The following is a 15,865-nucleotide window of genomic DNA, read 5'->3' as shown; positions in this document are numbered from 1 at the left end:
AAACCGGTTAACACAAATGCAAACCAAACAGCAAGTAAGGCATTCACCCACATAAGCACAATCACCATAACACAAGAGATTTTGACGTGGAAACTCAAATGGGAAAAACCACGGTGAGATGAAACTCACAAGTAACTATCTGCAGAATAGTAACCAGATTGGTTAAGGTCATACAATGTTCTTTACCAGAATAGATCTTGTTAGGAATATCAATCTCTGTTAGGAGATAAGTCCGATTAAAGACTACCTTGTGAGAGGATTTCAGATCCACAGATGTGAATCACCTTGTTAGAGGATTTACAAAGGCTTTTCTGGGCCTACCCGGTTAAGGGTTTCTGACTTGTCAAAGATGCGAGTAATCAACAAGTGAATGATCTAGCAAATAGCACAGTTTGCTTGGTTAGATCCGTGATAGCTCATTGCTAATGCATTTCAGCATTACTTCAGTCTTCAGTAAATCCACACTCTGTTACAACACACAGACTTGATCTTCTCTATTAAGATCGCACATACAAGAAATCATCAACCACCACAAACCCTAATAGCTACACATATGCTAATACCCTAGACATGATGTCCTTAAAAGGAATCTAATTTCATGTCGGTCCAATAGGATTACATTGCAAGTTCCTAGGTTCATTGTATCTAGACACATTTGGTAACACGACACAAAATCACCGTCAACGTGTCAGTGGATGGTAACTCATCATAAAAATATACCGGTTGGTAACTCATCACAGAGTATTACCGGTTTATACAACTTTACCGATTACCGGTTGGTAACTCAAAGTAATACCGGTTTAACTATTAAACAGATTACCGGTTTGACAAAAATGAAGACTGGGAAAATGATAACTGTCACTTCTAGTTCCTTTGCTCCGTTCCGCTTGAGATCCTCGAACCGCTTGAGGTCTACATGCCGCTTGAGATTGGTAAACACTTTCTGCAAAACACCGATAGTCTAAAGACTACTACATAATACCGGTTTGGAACAAATACCGGTTGAGCATATCTCATACATACAAAAAGTGATCTTATAGTAAGTGTGTGTCCATCAATGACAATCACAACATAATCATCAAAAATGCCAACACCAACCTGCAAGAAAATGCTCAAGAATCCCCAAAATGCCTTCAAATGGGAGAGATATAGCTTCGGGGAAGAGAATCAATGTCGGTGGGCACATGCAGGGGTATTACAATTCCTTCCAGGTGCAAGTGTAATGCTCAAATGACCACATGCAAACTATCAGATTCACAGGATGCTAACATGTCTTGCAGGCGTCTTTGCGTTGCGCTAGTGTCCCGAAGATGACAAGTTGATAGAGTTGGTAAATGTCCAGCCTGGAGCTAACGAAGTGATCCGAGTGGGAAAAAAGACAAGGGTGGAGGTACACAACCTCTGATGGTGTGGAGGAAGGCATCATTTGTTGCGTTGAATTGTACAAGGTGCGATTTTTTATATTACATTTTGCCCCCACTTTAGCGAGCATCTCTTTGATGAGAGATGCAAAGATAAATTAGAGGAAGATAAAGAAAAGAGACATGATGAGGAGGCATAATTTTTTTGATCAGACGAGGTTTCCCCCTGCGCGATGAAGCTGAGATTTGAAGTAGATATTGCTAACCAATACATCGCAAACATGCTAGCTACAACCTAACATGTTGAATGATAAGATAAAAGATAGATGATAGATAAGATAGCGTAACAAAAACAAGATATCAGATGCACTAGTATGGATAGAAAAGTGGGTTATGCTAGATAGCCATATGATAGGGTGATGATGTATGTTAGTATGGATAACCATACAATAGGGCAAGATTTTTCAAACATGGGTAGCGATACGCTAGATAGCCATGTGATTGGGCAATCAAAGATAAATTTGATAAATAGTAGATTGGCCCCTACAAAGGAGAATAAAGAGATAAATCAAATGGTTTGGCCCCCATCTAGGTGAAAAAGATCAAGTGGTTTGGCCCCCACCTAGGCAAGCATGAAAAAGAAAAAACATAAATGCAAAAGGCTAAATAATAAATGCAAATTACATAGAAATGTAGGTATGATGCCCCCCCCCTTAGAATGATATGCATGAAAGGCATGTTATTCTAATGATAAGAGCAATTGTGGCACGTCAACATAGCAATATGTTTCTATGGAATGTCACCCTTAGGTAGTGACACATAAATGTCCACAACATCAATGATGAATGCAAGAGGACAAGGGGATCTGATAGTTATGTGTCAGAACCCATAGCAGTGTGAACATGTAATACAATTGCAAGATGAGTGTATCATCATAGTGCACATGAAGACAAAGATAAAATAAAAAATTGGGTCAACATAGAAGAAGGCCAAAAATGCCCCCAACACTTTGCATTGTTCTCGAATATCAAAAAGCAAGCTACGACATATAAAAGAAGTAGAGAGACAAATAGAAGAAGATATACGACAAAAAAAAATCTCCAATATCCAAGCACCTACAGAGTAACTCGAGTCCTCCAAGAGAGCACAACAAACAAAGACAATCAACCTCTTGTGTCCAAACACCTATGGAGTAACCTAGGTCCTTCAGGAGGGAATGAACATATAAAGCAAGAACGTGGGAACACAATCATGCACACACACTATGCTACAAGATAAATTAAGATAGGGCTCTAGAGGCCTTCAATGACCAAGTCATCATCCTCCCAATCAATGTCATATGGGGAAGGAGGACGGGATCGAAGCGGTACAACAGTAAGAGCGGCACCAGGTGCCTCACCAGCAACGAGGGCAAGGGACAAAGCAACAACAACATCTATGCCCAGGAGATCGAAGGAGGTAAGGGTCAATCATCATGAAAAGATCATAGCAAATTTGGTATGTCCTCTAAGGAGTCAAACATGCAAGCCTCCATAGAAGAAGCAGGTGACTTACTCAAAGAAGATGAAACATGAGTAGGACTATCGGCCTCCGAAAGAGAGGCAATGACAAACTCAGAAGAAGGAGGATCCTTCTCAACCACACACACAAAAATAGGCAAAATAGTTGGCACTCAAATAGGCAGAGAAAAGGATGAAGGACATACCTGTGAGGATTTGCGCCATCGGAACTCCGAGACAAGGCCCTGCTCAAACTTCCGTTTGGGTTGAACATTAGGAATGGGTCGCCTGTCAACCGTAGAAGGTTGAAGCATCCCAAGAAAACTTTGATTCAAGAATGATTGCGAAGTAGAAGGAGTAGACAGGGCTGCACTGGACACCACCTGTGTATGCAAAATTTCAATAGGTCAAGACAACAGAGGTATGTTCGACAAAGAGGTGATGAGGGAAACTCCAAAGCAGTAATGAAGACCTACACTAGCTTAGGGGGAGGTTCATTGATAGACCTTGAAGAAGCTAAGAGAAAAACTGAAGATGATGTAGAAATAGGAGCACCTGACGAAATAGGAGTCGATGTGACAGGACCGGGTGCCACATATGCACCGACAGATTAGAGAGCAGCCTTGCATTCTCGAGCCATGGCCCATCCTCTTACACTCACACACACACACACACACTAATTGCAACAAAGACGAGGGCCACTGACTGAAGTTCAAGTGGACTCAAGAGAATCATGCTCCATGGGAGAGGTCTCTAAAACCTTGTCAGGAACAAGAGAAGGCCCAACCGATGGAACAAGAGGTGCATCCGAGATAGGCACCACATTCATGGTAATTGACGCTCTACTTTGTCTTGTGCGGGGAGCAACGGGAGGAATAGAGGGTGTTGATGCAACGTGTGAAACAAGAGCAAGTGGTGATGAGCGAACATGAGAAGAACGCTTCCCTTTCTCATATTGAGAAGGTTAAGGAATATCGACCATGATCAAGAGCTCAAAGGGAGGGCGGTTCACAAAATTTGACAACACAAGCCCCTTTCCCTTGTTTGCACTGAGTGCAGTCGTAGGAACACAAGACACCACTAGAGGTTGTGCAGTCCCGGGTGGATGGGATGGTATATTCGGAATAACGAGCTTAGCCTCGACCCCCGATGATGAGGGGATATGAGGCACTACCCACTCCAACACATGAATAGATGGGGCAGAAGTCAATGCAGGAAGATGCAATGAATAACTAGGTTGAGTAGATTTAGGGGCCAACTCCCCCGACTTATAATGATAATATGCATGGTACATCAAGTCACCACGGCAAAGCATGGGCCCCACTAGAGGAGGAAAAAAATGATCCAACAAAAAGTCCCCATGGGCTGCCAAGGGTCGATATCCAGTATCCTAGATGACATGCACCGACCCCTCATGAGGAAACTTGAAGCATTTGTGAATCACTGAAGGGGCCGCATCCATATGAATCAACTACGGAATACCTAGTTTAACCTAAAATATGTCTGACTCAAGAATGATCACAAATGTAAAAGACACAACTTTGGGCCCCACAAGGACCATTTAGGTGATGCTACCCAAAGGAGGGATAGAGAAACCCTCATGCATCCTCAGGGTTTCTCGACATTCATCATATGTGGGCCTATGTCAACCATTCATGAATAGAGTCTCCTTCGTAATGGCATCAAATCTGCATGATGGGTCTGTTGTCACGAAGGATTGCACCTGTGATGCTAAACTGAAAGCTCAACAATCTTGTGAAACATGGGAATACTTTTAGGCCTGTGGGTATGCCTATCATAAAAGTAGACCTCCGGAGATTAGGTCGGTTTCCTATCTGATGAATCTTCTGCAAATAACTTTCTGTAGGGAAAAAAGATAGAAGGAATACTGAAATTGAACCTATCCATCGAGGTGATGCACCAAATGTTGCTTCTGAAATCTGCAATCGCTTAACCCACAAAATCTTCAACAAATAACTTTGAAAGTTTTACAACTCAACTGAATATGTGAATACATAAATATTTCATAGAAAGGGCCTGATTAGAAAGCTTGCTCGAAAGAAAATAAACTTTCACAACTACAAACTCATCAAAATTAGATAACACAAACTATAACCTGCATTAACCATGTATCCTCCTGAAATAATGTTGCTTGAAAGAGACTACATTAAAGGATTCGAAGAATAAATCAGAGAAATATCATCAGTATCTTTCATTCAACACTAGACAAAAAGTATCGAGAAGGAATCTATTGCTATTTTATTCAAAATAAAGGAATTGTCGTTATTACAAAATAAAAAATGTGAGCTGTAATCTTATCCTTGAGCATGAAAGGGTCTGAAAATAGTCCACAATCATGTTGAGGAAAGATAAATAACTCTCGCAAATAAAGAAGAGGAAAGAAGAATATATAGGAGACAACTCCTAGAATATGAATGAAGAAACCCTTGGGCGAATTTGCCCAAAATAGCATGCACAACACATGCAAAAATCTATCAAAAATAGTCCCTACTGATAAAAATAGCTCCTCAACTCATAAGATATGCAACTATCACTCAAACTGCTGCGAACTGCCAAAAATAGCTCTAAAAAAGCACTCCTTTGCCTTTGAAAACTACATGATTGCACTGCTGCCAAATATAGCTTCAAAAAAGCATTCTCACCTCTCTTATTTCTGCATGAAACTATATTTTTGCCTTCTTTAATAATTTTATTTTAATATTTATTGAGATATTTGATAGAATTAATTTCAATATATAAATAATAAAATAAAATATTAATTCTTTTATTTTAATTTTTTGCTTTTATAACAAAATTAATTTATTAATTTTTTTAAAAATAAAATAAATATTAATAGAGTTATTTTAATTATAATTTAGTGAAAGCAAAATAAAGAGCTTTTAAAAAAGCTCTTGCCCTTAATTTTAGGGCTCAACTAATATAACCATGACATACATTAAATACATAAATTGTTTTTCTAAAAAGAATAAACAAATAAGAAGGAAGCCATGGTATATTGGATTTAGGGCATGCATAAAAACTCGAGGAGGCCCTCAAACCCTAATCTTGATGTTTTTTTTTTTTTCATTTTGCATCTCTTTTGGTTGCTGAAGAAGACTTCTTTGAGGCCTCCATTATGCACTTTTTCTCTGCTAGCTGGAGTTCGAACTGGGATTTTTTCAACAGAGGGTTTATTTGTGACTTCAACTAGGACTCTTATTGCATGCTTTGAAACTTCTTTGCAAGATAACCGACATTGTATGTAAATAATTCTCTTCTCCTTGTGCTGCTATATCTTTTTGTAAAAGAAATAATGCAGGGGTATTGTATTTTAAAACATGCATCCATCTAGGCTTTTGATAAAAATGGTTTTCCTGTGATTGGAGTATAGTCACAATTTTCCTTAACATCGTTATATGCATGAAGAGAACCTGATAGAAACCTAGCATTGGCTTGCACGGTGATCTGAGGGTTTACTTGCTATTACTTTGTCGTTGTGGCTCAAGGCTTATTTCACAGTTCTCTGTGACTTTGGTTCTATAAAAACTTTGTTTAATCACATGATTGATCTAACTTTCAAACTCGACACAAGCTCTTGTTTTGATCTGTGAAAAAGTTGTGAATGACTCCTTTTACATTGTCCTGAATATCATAAGATATTTTTGTGCTTCAATGATCTTTTCTATGAATCAAAAGATGTCTTAATGACTATAACAATGGATTTGTCTCTGTCTCTACTCATTGTTGTAGCTTACTAATTATTTGGTTGTAACTTGTCCTTGACTAGATATCTTTGAGAAGAAGTTATTCCTTTTCATGTCATCGTGCTCAAAAGGATACTCTCTATTATATATTTCTCTGCTGATCTTTAACTATGAATTGATCACTGTGTTCTTTGATTCTCGATGATATCTATTGCTCTTGGCACTGTTAATACCTTTTAGGACTGCAATGTTAATGTTTGATTTGTTGACTATTATAACAGTCATTTTAATAAGTCACTATATCCTGTCAATATTTCATTGTTATGATTGCTTTACTAAAAATGTGAGTACATCCACTTATCCACTTACCTTCAAAGGTGTTGATCTTTGTTCTTTATGCTTTTTTCATTGTCCTTAAGCCGTGGAAATCACTGTCAAATGGTTATGTCATATTACTTGTTGTGATTCCCTATTATCTGTCTGTGAATGATTTTATCAAAACTTTTAAGAAGTTGATTTTGGAGAGCTCACTATGGCTGATATTGAATGACCTTCATATATTGATTTCTTTAACTTCTTGGAAATTTCACTACTTTGTCCTTAATATTTTCTTTGCTAACACCCTGAGATTTGTCTGATACTTCCATTGGTTGGATTTGCTCCTTGTGTAGATGTCATTGTACTTTATTATGAATATGTGACAACAAATGGTATCATCAAGTGCCCATTAGATGTGAATAACCCTTACTATTGTTAATCCTATGAGGATCCGGTTAATATTGAGAGGGGGGTGAACCAGTATTAAGACCAATTGAAACTTTAAACCCAAAATGAAACTTATATCAGATCTGAAATCATTTAACAAATATCTCAACTTCTTTTATCAGATTTGCTCAACACAATAATTAAATCATTTACCACATCTATCAATACTTTCACCACTTAAGCAGTCATATAGATTTGATCATTTACCAACTCAATACCCTCAACAACCAGATCAAAACAATTTCACTTACAACTTCTTATCAATATCGATAACCTTTGATAAACCTCTGATAAAACATCATAACCGGTGTCTCAAAAATAATGCATGAAATGAAACATAAACAAGAACTTCACATGAAAATCATTCCACACATGAACACCATAATTTTGACATGGAAACCCAAATAGGGACAAACCACAGTGGGATTTGGCACCCATAAATATTTGTACTCTTTTGAAGTATACCCTGTTAGGAGCTTACCATACGCCATGTTAGGAGCAAACCTTGTTAGGAGTCACCTGGTTAAGGGATTTGCCTAGAAACCTGGTTAGGAGATTGATGATCTGTTAGGATCAACCTCGTGAGAGGATTTAACACTCTTTTGAGAGCTCCCCTGTTAGGGGACTTAAATGTTTAAGGCATGTTAGGACCTACCCGATTAAGGGATTTAACCTATTACAACTGTTAGGGAACAACAACGAAAGAAATGATTTGTTACTTGCACTTCTTTGCTTACTTGATCAGATCTAGTTATGCTCAACACTCTGTAACTCTTAGGAAAATCTCACACTTCTCTTGGATGGCTCAACACATTCTCTTGAGACCATCGACTTCATAAACATCAACTGTACCATCCTAAATAGCCATCTCAACTAGGTCTACCACTAAACCCTAATTACATCATGAATTTATAATACAAATCATAAAAGATCATCTAGGATCAATATACAGATCATCACATCAAATTACAATGCAATATCAACTGTTGTTTGATCATAACCCATCATGAAAATCTGATATGTACCAAAGTCAAAGCTTCAAAACACTCTACTAAGCGTCTCGTTGATTCCCAAAAAATTCTTCGATGAATCAGGACAAAACAACAATTAAATCATTCACACGGGTTTTGTCATGTTACCACCTTCATGTAGACTCATTGTCAATCACCACCATAACAAAAATCATTACCGGTTTGATGATTTCTTCACTAGTCTTAAACCCTACTAAAACCTTAGCAAAACTTCATCAAAAATTTGAAACACGTGTTCTGGTAATCATCACAAGTTCTGGTTCCTGTCAAATAATCCTTTCCATGATACAAGTTCACATTCCAAACCACAAATCACCAATCATTGTCGATCACCTGATTCAATCAAAACATCTCTGCTTTACCGATTAAAGTCCTATTTCACATACTTTAGTTCCCTGTCGGTAAACCCTATCTTCCAATAAACCAAATAACTTAGATGACAAAAGAAAACATCAGGAACATCAGTAATCATCATTTGACATCAGTTGCCATCAATGACAACACAAATAACCGATCAATTCATCTAATCACAAAATCTCAATCTCTTCATCACAAATAGACTTTTATCCTCTACCGGTGCAGTCATCCATCTTCAACTGCATCACCTCATCTGTATTAGTTATGCCAAATGCCAACAATCTCTCCCTTTGGCATTGATGGAAACACCAAACAAATTTACAATCAGAGTAACATCATCATCTGCAACTTGCTTGCCAGTATCACATCATCTGGCGGTTTAGTCTTCCTTTTATCTTCTCCCCCTTAACCAATGCTTCTCTCAATCTGATCTTTTGATCTTCTCCCATATCTAATTTTTTTTATCCTCCCATATCTTGTTTATTTTCTTCTCCCCCTTTGACAACAATACCAAAGGTATAAATGCATCATTTGTCTTCAATTTTATTGTTGCCTTTTCCATCATCTCTGCTAATCAAATCAGAAAAATTATATCAGAGTATTAAATCTGAGCTTTACATCAGACTTGATCCCCCAAAGGAGTAGCATGCACCTTCATCAATCATTAGTGAAAGATAAACATGAAATCCACATGATTGATGCATCTCCATCATTCTAGTTCATCTGGTATAGGGGTCTAACCCCTAGATTACCTCTAAGAAACTCAAAGGTAGCCTTCGGTAAGGGCATAGTAAAGATATCAGCTAACTGATCTTTACTCTTCACATATTCCATTTTCACTTGTTTTTCTTGAACTCTTTCCCTTAGGAAATGATACTTCAATTCAATGTGCTTGGTTCTACAATGAAGTACGGGATTCTTAGAAATGTATATTGCACTTAGATTATCACAATAGACAGTCATTAGTTCCGACATATCTATCTTGAATCCTTCTAGCACATGTCTCATCCATATTGACTATGTGCAATTCATGGATCCAACTACATACTCTGCTTCAGTTGTAGATTGAGAAACACATGTTTGTTTCTTGCTTGTCCATGCCACTAATCTTCCACCAAGTAGAAAAGCTCCATCGATTGTTCTTTTCTGATCATCCAAATTACCTGCCCAATCAGCATCAATAAAGACATCTAAAGTAAAATATCCTTTATAGGGATACTATAAACCATAGTCTTCTATGTCTTTGAGATATCAAAAAATTATCTTCACGACCACCATGTGACTCTCCTTAGGCTCTTTTTTAAATCTATCCACCAATCCAACAACATGAGAAATGTCCAGTCTGCTATGAACAACTTAGTGTAGCTTGCCAATCATAGATCTGTACTCTTTTCACTAACAACAGGGGAATTATCTTGCTTTGACAACTTGAAGCCTATCACCATCGGTGTTCCTACCAGTTTGCAATATTCCATGTCGAAAGTCTTCAACACCTCTTTGACATACTTGGTGTGACAAATAAAAACACCACCATCTAGTTGTTGGAGCTGTAAGCCAATAAAGAACTTTATTTCACCGATTAGAGACATTTCAAATTCCTTTTTCATTATATCAGCAAAATCCATACACATATCATCATTTCCACTAAAAATTATGTCATCTACAAACACTTATGCTATCAGCATCTTGTCTCCATCAGTCTTCAAATAAATGTTGTTGTCCTCATTGGTACGTTGGAATCCAATTTTGATCAAATGTGCATGTAATCTCTCATACATGCTCTCGATGTCTGCTTTAGACCATATAGTGTTTTGTGCAATTTACACACCATGTCCTTATCATCAGTCAAGGAAAATCCATCTGACTGTTCAATGTATACTTATTCTTCTAGAATCCCATTTAGAAAGGTTGATTTGGCATCCATTTGGTAAACTTTGAATCCTTTATATGCAGCAAATTCCAACAACATCCTTACACCTTCTAATCTAGCAATTGGTGCAAATGTTTCACCATAATCCTCACCTTCTTCTTGAGCATACCCTTTGCAGACTAACCTCGCCTTGTTTCTTACAATCTTTCCTTCTTCATCCAATTTATTCCTAAAGACCCATTTTGTTCCAATTACATTCTTAACCTCTGGTCTAGGAACAAGTGGCCATGTTTGATTCTTCTCAATTTGATCTACTTCTTTATTCATTGCATTAACCCAATCGCCATCCTTTAGTGCTTCCTTAACTGTCTTGGGTTCTATTGTAGATATCAAACATGAGTTCTCTCGGATCTTTCTCCTGGTTTGCACACCTGCATTCTTATCACCAATTATTTGCTCTTGTGAATGGTTCAATCTGACATATCTAGGCATTGCCTATGTCGGTTCTGCATCTTTTGCATTAGGTTCTTCATTTTCTTCCTCATTGTCATCACTTATCGGTCGAGCATCCAATTCTGCATTTGTCAATTCTTCATTATTCTTTTCCTCAGGTTCAATGATCACAAACTTTTTTTCATTATCATCCTTTTCAGGTTCTGATCTGCTTGTACCTTCAGACTTATCAGATAGATAATCAACTTTTACATTAGCACTTTCAACAATTTTCTTGGTTATCTTATTGTAACATTTATATGCCTTACTCTTAGAAGAGTAACCAAGAAAAATTCCTTTATCATATTTTGCATCAAATTTCTCAGTGTAGTTATCTCTCTTAATAAAATATTGACTTCCAAAAATTTAAAAATAACTTACACAAGGAGTTTTTCCATACCATAGCTCATAGGGTGTCTTATTGTTACCTCTTTTTACCAGTACCCAGTTTAAAGTGTATACAACAGTACTGACCGCTTCTCTCCAAAGAATTTTGGATACATCACCTTGTAATAACATGGTTCTTGTAGCTTCAACTATTGTTTTGTTTATCCTTCCTGCTATGCCATTTTGTTATGGTGTCCTCGGAGCAAACATTTGTCTCTTGATACCCTATTCATCACAATACTTAACAAATTCATCAGATGTGAATTCACGTCCTCGGTTTGATCTTAAACACTTCAAGTTCTTATCGGTTTCATTCTCAACCAGAGCTTTAAATGATTTAAATTTACTAAATGCTTCTGATTTCTCCTAAAAAAATGTCACCCACATCATTTTAGAATAGTCATTAGTGAAAATATTCTTAGAAATACAATTCTTGCTCTTGAAAGAATTAGAGGTCATCTTACTGATTTGACAATCTTTGCTATCACACTATCTAGTTTGACAATTTGGGGTAATCCTCTTACAACACTTGACTTGCTTATCTTAACCAAATTATCAAAATTAACATGACAACGTCTTTTATGGCATAACCAACTATCTTCTATTCTTGCAACCAGACAATTATTAATATTACTATTCAAATGGAATAAGTTACCTCTAGTTTGCTTCCCGATAGCAATCAGTTCACCATTACCTCCAAGAATTCTGCAGACTCCAGTTTTAAACTTAAGCAAATAACCTTTATCATTGAGATGACAAACACTTAAAAGATTATGCTTTAGATCATCAACCCAAAACACATCATCAACATTACTCTTCCCATTTAGAGAAATTGAAGCTTTACCTTTCACCATGCAAGGAGAGTTATTTCCAAATCTAACAACACCTCCATCAAATTCATCAAGGGTTATGAACTTAATTTTGTCTCTGGTCATGTGGTGTGAGCAACCACTATCTATAATCCATTAATCACTATTATCCATATGAGATACTAGTGCCTTTTCATCTTTCAGTTCCTCCTTCATGGCTACAAACACAATTTCTTCATTGTCATCTTCATCTTCAGACTCCTCATTGGTCACACCTTCATCTACTACAAAATAATAGTGTTTATTTCCCTTTCCTTTGAATCTTCTAAGCTTCTCTTTCTTATCGGTGTTAGGGCAGTTAGTAGCAATATGATCAATTTTACTACAAGAGAAATACTTCAAAGGTAGCTTTCCTTTATACTTACTGGTGCCTCTTGGAAATCTTTTTTCTAACAGTGCCTCAAGTTCCATCACTTGATCTTCATTGTCTTCATTTCCCTAGTTACTTCCATGACTTGTCGCGCACTCATGATTTTAACATATATCTTATCCTTTTCTAGCAGATGAACCAATAACATAATCTTTAAAGGCAGATTCAATAGATTTTGTCACACTATTGTCAAAACTATTTAACTCAAAAGTTATAAGCTTACCAATCAATGAATCAACAATTACCTTATACTTTAAAATAGATCTAAGTTCTTGGATCACATATACTATTATAGCATACTGAGGTTGAAGAGTTCTAAGCATTTTACTTACTATTGCATCATCTTCCATTTTACTTCTAGCACTCTTTATGCCGCCAACAACTTCTTTGATTCTCTGACCATATTGTGCAATAATTTCTCCTTCAAGCATTCTCATGTCATCGAAATTTCCTCTCAAGCTTTCCTCTTTGGCTCTTTGAACATGCTCATCTCCTCCATAGATTGAATCTAACTTTTCCCAAACCTCATGTGCAATTTCCAATCCTTGAACATCAATATATTTTGAATCAGATAGAGTACTTACAATAGCTTCTAGGGCTTGCATGTTATCTTGTTGCTCTCCGAGTTCATGCGGTGCCAAGGGAGTAGTGGTAGGAGCAACATATGTTGTTTCAACTTGCTTCCAATATTGTGCACCAAGACCTTTGATATAGATCTTCATTCTGTCTTTCCAGATCTTGTAGTTATCCTTGTTGAACTTAGGACCCTCTTTCTTCATCATCTTGACTTCCTCGAAATCTTTCCCTCAAGCGGTTACGCTTTATGCACACAGAGGACCAAAGCTCTGATACCAATTGTTAATCCTATGAGGATCCAATTAATACTGAGAGGGGGGGTGAATCGATATTAAGACCTGTAGTCACATAAATCTGTCCACTTAATTAAATGAATACTTAGTATTTATTTGATTATTTAACCATCAATTAATAATTAATTAAATTAATATTTAATTAATTCATCTTAACCCTCTTCTCCTATTAATTAAATAAATTATTCAATTTATTTGATTTAATTCACTTAACCAAATTCATACCATTAATTAAATAAATAAATCATATTTGTTTAATTAAATCTTCTCTCACATTTAAATAAATTAATATTTATTTAAATCCCCCAAAATCCCACCTCTCACATTTAAATAAATTAATATTTATTTAAATCCCCCAAAATCCCACCTCTCACATTTAAATAAATAAATCATTTATTTAAATCACCTTTATCCTTCACCCACTTGTATTTTCCTACAAAAGCAAGTTGCACAACTATTTTAAATAAATTATTTATTTAAAATCCTATTTATCCTCACCCACTTGAAACCTTTAATGGTTTCCCTTAAAGTATTCAAACTTGATGGCTTTAAAGTCTTCAAACTTGATGGCTTCCTTCTATAGTCTTCTTAAGACTTTAATGGTTTTCCTTAAAGTCTTCAAGCCTTTAATGGTTCCCCTCAAAGTCTTCAAGCATTTTAATTCTTTATCTTCCTTTTTCTCATTTAAATAAATTAATATTTATTTGAATATTTATCCAAATACAACTTGCACACATTTATTAAAATAAATGAATTTTTATTTTAATAAAATCCCATTTTCCCTCACCCACCAAATCCACTTGCAAAATCTAATCCCCTTCTAGATTCTTCTAACCCCTTCCTAATTAGCCTAATCCATCCCCTAATTATTGTCACATTCCTAAGCAAAATGGAGTCACTTCTCAAAGCCTAAAAGTCTTTGATAACCATTAAAGGCTTTCAACCTTCAACCACTAAATGTCTCAAAGTCTTGGATAACCTTTGAAAGCTTCCAACCTTCAACCACTTAATCCACAAAGTCTTCAAAAACCATTAATGGTTAACCCAAACCCTCCTACATGGTTAAAACATTTGTTTTGACTCAACCTCTACCCAACCCAAGGGTCTCATCAAGCCTTTAATGCTTTGACCATGATTATCTCTTAATCATTTGCACAAAGGTTTATCCTTGCATTAACTCCTAATCCAGTGGGTAATCCTAATTTAGGCTTGACCCTTACCTTCTAGATAACCATAAGGTCTCCTCAGGCATTTAATGCCTCCAACCTCTTCTCTCAACCCAATCTTATGTTGACACTTGTCACCATTTCATTGGTGCAAATTGTGCACATGGATCCCCAACTTTCAAGCTTGACCCTTGATTAAACCTTTCAATCCTGGCCATCCATTGCTCCATTTTTTCTATAAATAGAGCCCATTCCTTCATAATCCAGATCCTGAAAACTTGTATGCATTTAGGCTATAGACATTTTTAGAGAGCATTTAGCATAGCATAACTAAAATCTTGTCTTTTTGGTAAAATCAATCATTTTAGCATCAATAGCATAGTATTTAGCTTTTCATTTCATATTTGAAGCTTAATATTAAATCTCAATCCTCCATAAGCATCCATAGTGCAAAAAGTTGCTGAGAGCTACACTTATTTGGGACTTGGAGAGGAGAGGAACAAGGGAGGAGCAACTATGAGCATCTTGATTAGCTATTTTATTCTATGTTTATATGCTTTCTATTTCATGCTTAATATCTCTCTTGATATGCCTGTCTAGGATAATCTTTTGTTGCTAACACTAACGTTTGTTTCTTGTGCTCTTGTGTGTGTTGCCATCAAATAGATTTTCTAATCCTTTTTGCAGAGCATCAAGACCAATTGAAACTTTAAACCCAAAATGAAATTTATATCAGATCTGAAATCATTTAACAAATATCTCAACTTCTTTTATCAGATCTAACAACCTCTTTATCAGATTTGGTCAACACAATAATCAAATCATTTACCACATCTATCAATACTTTCACCACTTAAGAAATCATATAGATTTGATTGTTTACCAACTCATTACCCTCATCAATCAGATCAAAACACTTCCATTAACAACTTCTTATCAGTACCGGTAACCTTTGATAAACCTCTGATAAAACATCATAGTCGGTGTCTCAGAAATAATGCATGAAATGAAACATAAACAAGAACATCACATGAAAATCATTCCACACATGAACACCATAATTTTGACGTGGAAACCCAAATAGGGAAAAACCACGGTGGGATTTGGCACCCACAAATATTTGTG

Source organism: Cryptomeria japonica, chromosome 3 (genome assembly GCF_030272615.1).
Source record: "Cryptomeria japonica chromosome 3, Sugi_1.0, whole genome shotgun sequence".
NCBI classification, from domain to species: domain Eukaryota; kingdom Viridiplantae; phylum Streptophyta; class Pinopsida; order Cupressales; family Cupressaceae; genus Cryptomeria; species Cryptomeria japonica.
The sequence above is the reverse complement of the archived record's forward strand: the minus strand, read 5'-3'. Positions refer to the sequence as shown.